Source organism: Triticum aestivum, chromosome 7D (assembly GCF_018294505.1).
Source record: "Triticum aestivum cultivar Chinese Spring chromosome 7D, IWGSC CS RefSeq v2.1, whole genome shotgun sequence".
In the NCBI taxonomy this organism is placed as follows: Eukaryota; Viridiplantae; Streptophyta; class Magnoliopsida; order Poales; family Poaceae; genus Triticum; species Triticum aestivum.
Window position 1 is genome coordinate 129,728,380 of NC_057814.1, and position 9,656 is coordinate 129,738,035.

At 44.4% G+C, this 9,656-nt stretch overlaps 3 pseudogenes; all 3 read right to left on the bottom strand.

Moving 5' to 3' along the window:
* Positions 1–838: 838 nt before the first annotated feature.
* On the bottom strand, positions 839–1,444 carry LOC123170962 (putative 12-oxophytodienoate reductase 6; annotated as a pseudogene).
* A 1,537-nt stretch (positions 1,445–2,981) lies between these two features.
* Positions 2,982–4,297, bottom strand: LOC123171541 (12-oxophytodienoate reductase 1-like; annotated as a pseudogene).
* A 2,904-nt stretch (positions 4,298–7,201) lies between these two features.
* Positions 7,202–8,645, bottom strand: LOC123169480 (12-oxophytodienoate reductase 1-like; annotated as a pseudogene).
* Between the last annotated feature and the right edge of the window lie 1,011 nt (positions 8,646–9,656).

Here is a 9,656-nt window from a genome sequence, read left to right on the forward strand (position 1 = left end):
AAAGCCAAAGGCCACTATGAATATAACTCTAACAGGCACAACGCATACCTGGAATGGCGCGTCAGCACAACACATCGTCGAGGCCAACTAGATGTACCCGCGCCTACGAGCTGTGCTGGTGTCCCAATAAACACTAGCAGGACAGGATCAGCAACGTAAATAGCTAAAGAATCACAATTTTGATTTAGTAAAACCCATCTACTGCTAACAAATACCTCATTTCTTTTCTCTTTTGTTGTGTAATTGTTCTGTTGTAATTAGTTGAATCGGTTCAATTATTGCCCTCATATTGAAATGAATTGAGTTTCATAAGGAGTTGTTAATGATGTTTGAGCATGTACTTCTTTTGAGAGTATTTATTTTTTATTGGTATCTATGGATTGTCACAAGCCGAAACATGATTAGAACTCTAATATGTCTTGAACTTATACTTAATTCAATTAATATAGATCTCGTAACATTTTTTGATCTATTTGATACTCGTCAATTTAGAGATATTTTCACAAATTTTGTTATAGCCATTGTAGTTGCTGAAGCCACTGTCGGAAAAGGCCGGATAGGGAAGTCCCCTTCTCATCCAAATGAAACCAACCGGTAAGCACGCACCACTGCTTTGGGTACCATGGGAATAGAATATATATTTCAGGTTGTTGAAGACAGTGATGTCACTGTTGATGGAAAAAATAATATCTTGACATATTGGTATTACATGGGAGAACAAAAGTAAATTATTGGTGGAAATGATACAATGTGCATGCCCCGTGCATACACACATTGAATAAATCATTACATACTTCATAAAATCAAGCATATCACTAATTCAAGTCGAGTGGGTTAACTACTCGGCATTCGAGCCTTCAAGGAAAGGATAATCTGTGTAGCCAATGACAGAATCTTGCGTGTAGAAAGTGTTGCGGTCGTACTTGTTCAATGGTGAGTCGAGCTCAAATCTCTTTGGCAAATCTGGATTAGCCAGAAAGATCCTCCCGTAAGCAACAAGATCAACATAGCCGTCGGCCACCACTTTGTTGCCTTCCTCTCGATCATACCCTCCAGCGACAATGAAAGTGCCGTTGAATGCTTTCTTGAAGGGGAAGAGCCCGTGGGGTATCTGCCTGCGGCCATCAATAATGGCCATCCGTGGCTCTACCATATGGCAATAGGCAAACCCTTGATGCGTGTTGAGTTGTTATACCATCTACATGCCGAGGGCATGTGGATCAGAGTCGAAACAGTCCATGTAGTCCATGAATGGAGACAATCTGATTCCGACACAATCCGCACCAATCTCATGAACGATAGCATCAATTACCTCCACCGCAAAGCGGAACCGGTTCTCGAGGCTGCCACCGTACCCGTCGGTGCGATCGTTAGAGCTGTCTTTCATGAACTGCTCCAATAGGTACCCGCGTGCCCCATGGAAGGCTTGGTGCTCGCGGCACATTAGCGTCTGGCGACGGGAACAAGCCAGGAGAAGCTTCCTGACCTTTTCATGATTCCATCAGTTGAGTGTTGTCGCACTTGTCTACATCGTGCGAACGTCAGCGGAAACGTGGAGTTGACTGCGCTGCTGCCGCATGCTAGATGCTACTCCTCTAACCACTCCTCTCAGCCAGCGTTTGTTCTTTAAAATAAATGAACAAAAACAAACCTGATGCAGACTTGTCGAACAAAAAGAAACACGTTTATACATCACTGCGAGTTTTTGGCTACCGTCTCCTTGGAGCCCGGTATTTAAAAATTTTGAAAACCATAATTCAAAGTTTCAAAACAAATATTGAAAGCTTATATGTGTTCACTATGGTCCTCTAAATTTTCATTTTAAAATATAGTTATTTGTAAGCTGAAAGAAACAAATCTCAGTCCAAAAACATCTACTAGGGTCAAACTTTGACCATAAATTTTACTGATAAAATATATATTGTATGTCACAGTTGGTATTCTCTTTTGAACACAAATTCAATAGTACTATTACTTTCTATAGCATATGAATCGTATTTTGGTAGTCGTATACTTTCTATATTTTTGGTCAAACTTTGATGATCTACTCGGGATGCATAATAGGTTCAATAGTACTACTACTCTAATTGGCAGCCTCACGAGCAAGTCTACCTGTTGTGTCCGGCGTCATGATGTGGGCAGCCCAGACAGAGACGCATGGTCTGGACGACTGTACAAGGACTCGAGAATCGTGTACCCGACGCATTGTAACCGGGCATCCCAATGGCAAACGAATCAATAGATGGCTATTGTTTTCAAACTAGGAATGTGAGCAAGGTTTACCTACCTGCATCATCGTGCTTCAGCAGAGCGCCTACCTGGAATGGCACGACAAAAAGGGAATCGAGGCCAACTAGATCTAGCAGCGCGTACGAGCTGTGTTGGTGTCGCAATAAAGGCTAGCGGGGCAGACATAAATCACTAACGAATCACAATTTTTGATTTAGTAAAACACATCTACTGCCAACAAATACCTTCTTTCTTTTCTCTTTTATTGTGTAATTGTTCCATTGTAATTAATTGAATTGGTTCAATTCTTGCCTTCATATTGAAATGAATCAAGATTGATAAGGAGATAGTTAATGATGCTTGAGCATGTACTTTTTTTAGTGTATTTATTTTTTGATTGGTATCTATGGATTGATCACAAGCCGAAACACAGTTAAAACTCTAATATGTCTTGAACTTATACTGAATTCAAATAATGAAAATCTCATAACATTTTCTGATCTATTTGATAGTTGCCAATTAAGAAGAGATATTTTCGCAAACTTTGTTATAGCCCTTGCAGCTGCTGAAGCCGCTATTGGAATAGGCTGGATAGGGAAGTCCCTCCTCATCAAAACGAAACCAACCGGTAAGGACGCACCGCTGTTTTGGGTATCATTGGAATAGAACTTGTCTTACAGGTTGTTGAAGCCAGTGATATCACTATTGATGGGAAAAATAATATCTTGACATATTGGCATTTCATGGGAGAATAAAAGTAAATTATTTGTGGAAATGATACAATGCGCATGCCCCGTGCATACACACATTGAATAAATCATTACATATTGTATAAAATCAAGCACATCACTATTGAAGTCGAGTGGGTCAACTACTCGGCATTCGAGCCTTCAAGGAAAGGATAATCTGTGTAGCCAATGACAGGATCATGCGTGTAGAAAGTGTTGCGGTCGTACTTGTTCAATGGTGAGTCGAGCTCGAATCTCATAGGCAAATCTGGATTAGCCAGAAAGATCCTCCCGTAACCAACGAGATCAGCATAGCCGTCGGCCACCACTTTGTTGCCTTCCTCCTGATCATACCCTCCAGCGGCAATGAAAGTGCCCTTGAATGCTTTCCTGAAGGGCAGGAGCCCGTGGGGCATCTGCTTGTGGCCATCCACAATGGCCATCCGCGGCTCTACCATATGGCAATAGACAAATCCTTGATGCTTGTTAAGTTGTTGTACCATGTACATCCCGAGTGTATGTGGGTCGGAGTCGAAGCAGTCCATGTAGTCCACGAATGGAGACAACATGATGCCTACACGATCCGCACCAATCTCATAGACGATACCATCAATTACCTCCACTGCAAAGCGGCATCGGTTCTCAAGGCTGCCACCATACTCGTCGGTGCGGTCGTTAGAGTTGTCTTTCATGAACTGCTCCAATAGGTACCCGTGTGCCCCGTGGATCTCCACGCCATCGAACCCCGCCTCGATTGTGTTTCTGGCAGCGCGTCTGAAGTCATCAACGATCAGTGGTATCTCGTCCGTTTGAAGCTGTCGGGGTTTGGAGTAGACCATACCAGACTCGGCATCAGGCGTTATCTGCTTGTCAGTGCTGGAGATCGGCGCCTGCCCATACCAGACTCTTTGTCCATATATAAACAGAGAGCGAGATTAAGTATTAGTGACTATTAATGGATCATGGGGATCATATAGTTTAGCAACACAAAATAGCATGAATTTCTTAGGAAAGGAATGTACCGTTGGTGGAGACACTCCCGACGTGCCAAAGCTGACAGAAGAAGAGAGCGCCCTTGCGGTGGACGGCGTCGACCTGCTGCTGCGTCCAGATGCCGGGTGTCTCCGGGTACCCCTGCGCGGTGGCGGAGACGCCGGTGGCCTCGGCGATGAGGAGGCCGCCCTGGTGGCCCGCTGCGAGTAGTACGCCGCGGCGTGCGGCTGTGGCACGTTGGCATAGGAGCTGCAGCGCGTGAGCGGCGCGAGCACCACCCGGTGTGAGAGCTCGAACCGCCCCATCTTGTGCGGCGTCAGCAGTGGGATCGCCTCCTTCGCCACCATCATCTTGCTCGCTACCATCTTGTGTGAACTAGATGCAGATTTTGTAGCGCCAATAGGATGCTATGCCAAAGGAATCGCTAAAATCTACTGTTTTTGCTTCTGGAGTCCAGAAGCAAGAAACAGTAGATTTTAGTGCTTAGCGCTGTATGTGTGTGGCTCAACATGTGGATGAAGATTGTATTTATAGGTGCCGGTGGGCGGTGGCATCCCGCGCCGGGCGTTCTTTTTCCTACGGTATCGACATTGTGTGATCGGACTATTTTCCCGTTCCCGTTTCCTCTCGTCACCATCTCCGTCATCGGCTCCTCCGGAGAGAAGCGCATCCCTTGGGAACAAGATACAGCGTATCTGGCCGTGTTCTCATCAAGGCTCCAGCAGTTTGGTGCTTTCTTTTGGCCGAGCAGTTTGGTGCTGATTGCGATCAATCAGCATGGAAGCGATGACGCAAACTTGTGTGTCCTAGCCTTTCTGGTTTGAACAATGTGTACTTCAGAAAAATTGAATTTCAAAGAGCATTACGACAAGATCTCTGTAGATCATTCATTTCAGAAAGTTTGAATTCAGGTAGACCGTAGACATATTTTTTGCAATGGGAGTACTGTTGTTTAAAACAAGTTGTGATATTACTTAGACCATGTATAATTCCAATAAATTTTACTCCTTCCATTCGAGATTACTGGTCGTAAAAATGAATAAAAATGAATGTATCTGAAAATAAAATATATCTAGGGTACATTCATTTCTCCGATAACTAATTCCGAACAGAGTGAGTACAAGATAAAATGGTCAACGAGTTAGTAGATCACCTCTTTTGTGGTAAAAGTATTAGAACCTTTTTGTGGCTTAGCGTAGATAACGACCTGAACGTCTTTCCTGGAAGGCTTCCTGCTCGTGGCGTATTAGCGTCCGGCGACGGGAAGAAGCCACGAGAAGTTTCCTCACCTTTCCATGATTCCATCAGTATGATAGTGATTGCACTTGCCTACATCGTATGAACGTCAGCGCAAATGTATACTTCCTTCGTTCCTAAATATTTATTTTTTTAAAGATTTTAAATGGACTACTACATACGGATGTATATAGACATATTTTATAGTGTAAATTCACTCATTTTGCTTCGTATGTAGTCACTTATTGAAATCTCTAAAAAGACAAATATTTAAAAACGAAGGGAGTAGTTGACTGCGCTGCTGCCGTTGCTCTTAACAATTGGCACTGCATTACTTTCACCTCTAATCACTGCTCTCAGCCGTGAGCGCGTGTTGTTTCGGCCTCATCAAGTGAAGTGTGTTCCCATAAATAAAATAAATGGAAAAAAAACTGATGCCAACTTGTCGCTGTATAAGAAAGGGAAACACGTTTATACGTCACTGCGAGTTTTTGGCTACTGTCTCCTTGGAGCCAGGTATTTTGAAAACAAAATGAAAACCATAATTCAAAGTCAAATATTGAAAGCTTATGTGTGTTTACTGTGGTTCTCCAAATTTTCATTTAAAATATAGTTATTCATAAGCTAAAAGAAACTAATCTCGGCCCGAAAAAATTCTACTAGGGTCAAGGTTTCACCATAAATTTTACTGATAAAATATATATACTATATGTCACCGTTGGTATCCTCTTTTGAACACAAATTCAATAGTACTATTACTTTCTATAGCATATGGATCATATTTTGGTAGTCTTATACTTTTTATATTTTGGGTCAAACTTTGATGATCTACTCCGGATGGATAATAAATTCAATAGTACTATTACTACCTCTCTCTCAGTTTACAGGGCGTGCGCGTACCCCTAGGCCGTCAATTTGACCAACCTAATACAACTCATATATTACAAAAAATATACCAATATAAACTTCAGATGTTCTATTTTCAAACGGTATAATTTTTGTGTTATATAGTTTATATTAGGGTGATAAAATTGGCAACCTAGGTAAACGCGTAAGACTTGTAAACTGAAACGGAGGTAGTACTCTAATTGGCAGCCTAACGCCCGAGTCTATCGGTTGTGTCCGGCATCATGATGTGGCAGCCCTGGCGAAGATGCATGGTCTCGACAACTGTATAAGGACTTGAGAATCACGACCGCATAGACGTACCTGACGCGTTGTAACCGGGCATCCCAATGGCAAACGAATCAATAGATGGCTATTGATTTTACACTAGGAATGTGCACGAGGTTTACCTATCTGCATCGTCGTGCGTCAGCAGAGCGCCTACCTAGAATGGCAAAACAAAATGGGAATTGAAGCCAACTAGATCTAGCAGCGCATACAAGCTGTGTTGGTGTCCCAATAAAGGCTAGCGGGGCCGACGTAAATAACTAACAAATCATAATTTTTATTTAGTAAAAACCCATCTATTGCCAACAAATACCTTCTTTCTTTCTCTTTTGTTGTGTAATTGTTCTATTGTAATTAATTGAATCGGTCCAATTCTTGTCCTCATATTGAAATGAATCAAGATTGATAAGGAGTTAGTTAATGATGTTTGAGCATATACTTTTTTTGGGTGTATTTATTTTTGGTTGGTATCTATGGATTGATCACAAGCCGAAACATAGTTAGAACTCTAATATGTCTTGAACTTATACTGAATTCAATTAATGAAAATCTCATAACATTTTCTAATCTATTTGATAGTTGCCAATTAAAAGGAGATATTTTTGCGAACTTTGTTATAGCCCTTGCGGCTGCTGAAGCCGCTATTGGAATAGGCCGGATAGGGAAGTCCCCTCCTCATCAAAACAAAACCAACCCGTGAGGACGCACCACCGTTTTTGGGTACCGTGGGAATATAATTTGTCTTACAGGTTGTTGAAGACAGTGATGTCACTGTTGATGAAAAAAATAATATCTTGACATATTGGCATTACATGGGAGAACAAAGGTAAATTATTGATGGAAATGATACAATGCGCATGCCCGTGCATACACACATTGAATAAATCATTACCTACTGTATAAAATCAAACACATCACTAATTCAAGTCGACTGGGTGAACTACTCGCCATTCGATCCTTCAAGGAAAGGATAATCTGTGTAGCCAATGACAGGATCTTGCGTGTAGAAAGTGTTGCGGTCGTACTTGTTCAAGGGTGAGTCGAGCTCGAATCTCTTAGGCAAATCTGGATTAGCCAGAAAGATAAAAGATCCTCCCATAAGCAACGAGATCAGCATAGCCGTCGGCCACCACTTTGTTGCCTTCCTCTCGATCATACCCTCCGGCGGCAATGAAAGTGCCGTTGAATGATTTCCTGAAGGGCAAGAGCCCATGGGGTATCTGACTGCGGCCATCCACAATGGCCATCCGCGGCTCTACCATATGGCAATAGACAAACCCTTGATGTTTGTTGAGTTGTTGCACCATGTACATTCCGAGTGCATGTGGATCAGAGTCGAAGCAATCCATGTAATCCACAAATGGAGACAACCTGATTCCTACGCGATCGGCACCAATCTCATGGACAATAGCATCAATTACCTCCACTGCAAAACGGCACCGGTTCTCGAGGTTTCCACCATACTCGTCGGTGCGATCGTTAGAGCTGTCTTTCATGAACTGCTCCAATAGGTACCCATGTGCCCGGTGGATCTCAACACCGTCGAACCCCGACTCGATGGCATTCCGGGCAACGCGTCTGAAGTCATCGACGATCAATGGTATCTCCTCTGTTTGAAACTGCCGGGGCTTGGAGTAAACCATGCCGGACTCAGCATCGGGTGTTATCTGTTTGTCGGTGCTGGAGATCGGCGCCTGTCCATCTGGCTGGAAATCTGTTTTGTTTCAATATAAACAGAGAGCAAGATATAAGTACTGTAACAATTAATCGATTACGGGAATTATATAGTTCAGCAAGACAAAATAGCATCGATGCCTATAATTGCTTAGGAAAGGGACGTACCATTCGTGGAGACCCTCCCGACGTGCGAAAGCTGACAGAAGAAGAGAGCGCCCTTGCGGTGGACGGCGTCGACGATGGGCTTCCAGGCGTCGACCTGCTGCTGCGTCCAGACGCCGGGCGTCTCCGGGTACCCCTGCGCGGTGGCGGAGACGCCAGTGGCCTCCGCGACGAGCAGGCCGCCCTCCGTCGCCCGCTGCGAGTAGTACAGCGCGGCGTGCGGCTGCGGCACGTTGGTGTAGGAGCGGCAGCGCGTGAGCGGCGCGAGCACCACCCGGTGGGAGAGCTCGAACCGCCCTATCTTGTGCGGCGTCAGCAATGGGATCGCCTCCTTCGCCATCATCATCTTGCTCGCTACCATCTTGTGTGAACTGGATGCAGATTGTGCAGTGCAGCGCCAATAGGATGCTACGCCAAAGGAATCGCTAAAACCTGCTCTGTTTCTTGCTTCTGAACTAAGCTCTGTATGTCTGTGGCTTAACATGAGGAGGAAGATTGTATTTATAGTTATAGGTGCCGGCGGCATCCCGCGCCGCGCGTCTTTTCCTACGGTGTCGACATTGGTTGACCAGACTCTGTTCCCGTTTCCTCTTCCTCTCGTCACCCTCTCCTCCGAAGAGAAGCGCATCCTGTGGGAACAAGATACAGTGTATCTGGCCGTGTTCTCATCAAGGCTCCAGCACTTTGGTGTTTTTCTTTTCTTTTGAGCCGAGCAGTTTGGTGCTGATTGCGATCGGTCAGCATGGAAGCGATGACGCAAACTTGTGTGTCCTAGCCTTTCTGGTTGTACAATGTGTACTTTAGAAAAACTGAATTTCACAGAGCATTACGACAAGATCTCTGTAGATCATTCATTTGAGAAAGTTTGAACTCAGGTAGACATATTTTTACAATGAGTGTACTGTTGTTTAAAGTTAAAACCAGTTGTGATATTACATTAGACCATGTAATTCCAATAAATTTTACTCTGCGTGTGACTCTTCGGCTGTTGTGATGTAGTCTCGGCTGCGTGTGACTCTTCGTCCGGGTGTGGACTCGGTCGCTCGTTGCCTTTCGGCTGCACCAATAGCCTTGAGGCATCATGGATGGTCTCGGTTGATTGGAGCTCTTCGTCTACGGTGGTGGTGTTCTCGTGCGGCTCAGGTTGGTAATGGTTGCTCAAGACCCTCTCATGGTTACCGTTGTGTTGCGGCGAGCTTGGTGCTCTTGGTGTTGTCTCGACTCATCTTTGCTCAAGGATGGCGCAAAATGCCTCTCAAACTGCTATTCGTTCCGTTTTTCTGTGACGGAGCCCCAGTCAAGGTTTGTGTCTGGGATGACACTCGTTGATTGTGGATGCTCCTAAGTTGTGCCACGAGGCCGGTATGCCCACCGATGCGTTTGGCTGTTTGCAAAGTCCTGGTATTGTGATCTCTCGACGACACCCCACGTCTACTTGTGTCTCTCATGGTGATGGTC